Genomic DNA, 1428 nt, shown 5'->3' with positions numbered 1-1428 from the left:
ATTATACACACATCGGTCTTCACATTCTTTAGAGGCACACGTTTTGCGCTTTATAAAGCGTATTTTCTATATGCCAGTCCTTACAGATGTATCTTCCTGGTACGGTGGTCGACAGTCCGGTTTGGGTGCAGGGTGCTAAATGTGTGGTGTCCTTTATAAATATGGAGGGTGATGTTTTCTAAGGCTCGGAAACTATGAAATAGTAAAGTCCAGGTGAGCAGGCTGCATTCATTACATGGGATATCTATCATATTCCATCACGGCCTTAAATGTAATAGACTGTGAGATTTGGACAGTGACAAGATTACGGCTACATAGCCTCCCGCAGCCTAACCCTTTTGTCCTGTAGCCTGACCCTAACTCTTCACCTAGCGCCTGACCCTAATCCTCCCCTCTCACAGCCTAAACCTCCCACTAGTGTCTAACCCTAGCTCACCACTAGTGCTTAACCCTCCCATCCTGCATCCTAACAGTTCCCTTCGTGCATAACCATCCCCCCCAGTATCCTAATTCTCTTCCTAGTGCCTAACCCTCCTCTCCCGCATCCTAACTCTAACCTTTTCTCCAATGCTTAACCTTAACCCTTCCGCAGCCTGACCCTCCCATTATTTATTTATTTCCAGTTATTTATATAGCGCACACATATTCCGCAGCGCTTTACAGAGAATATTTGGCCATACCCCAGTGGAGCTTACAATCTATATTCCCTACCACATGCTCACACACATACACACTAGGGTTAATTTTGTGTTGGGAGCCAATTAACTTACCAGTATATTTTTGGAGTGTGGGAGGAAACCGGAGTACCCGGAGGAAACCCACGCAAGCACAGGGAGAATTAGTACCTAACCCTCCTGTCCCGCAGCCTAACTCCCCCTACGGCTTACATTAACCTTCTTCTCTCGCAGCCTAACCCTAACCATCCCCCTAGTGCTTAACCCTAACCCCATAGTGCTTACACTAATCTTCCCCTCTCACAACCTAACCATCCCCCTAGTGATTAACCCTAACCTTCTCTTCTCACAGCCTAACCCTCCACCTAGTGCTTGACCCTAACCTTCTAGTCTCACAGCCTAACCCTCCCCCTAGTGCTTAACCCTAACCGTCTTCTGTCGCAGCCTAACCCTAACTCTCCCCCTAGTGCTTAACCCATTCTTCCCCTCAGCAGCCGGTCCATGCAGAATGTTGACATATCACATGTTGACATTGCGAACACGTGTCATTCTGCAGGTGCCAAGGTGTCGACATGTTCCATGTCGTCATTTCAAGAATGTCGACATTGTAATAATCGACATTGTGTTATACAAATTATGAATGTCGACATGTTAAGCATCGACATTACAACCACATCCCATCTCATTACATTATGAACATGACCTGGGGTCTTTCAGAACAAGAAGAGCATCTTCCAGGTGACCTGCACTGTGA

General features: G+C 46.6%; 1 protein-coding gene across 1 annotated transcript in view; it reads right to left on the bottom strand.

Moving 5' to 3' along the window:
* LOC148508039 (uncharacterized) overlaps positions 1-1428 on the bottom strand; it is a 171308-nt gene that overhangs the window by 117479 nt on the left and 52401 nt on the right.

Source organism: Taudactylus pleione, unplaced genomic scaffold, assembly GCF_031769625.1.
Source record: "Taudactylus pleione unplaced genomic scaffold, aTauple2 ptg000377l, whole genome shotgun sequence".
Taxonomy (NCBI): Eukaryota; Metazoa; Chordata; class Amphibia; order Anura; family Myobatrachidae; genus Taudactylus; species Taudactylus pleione.
Note: the sequence above shows the minus strand (reverse complement) of the source record. Positions and strands in the feature narration are given on the sequence as shown.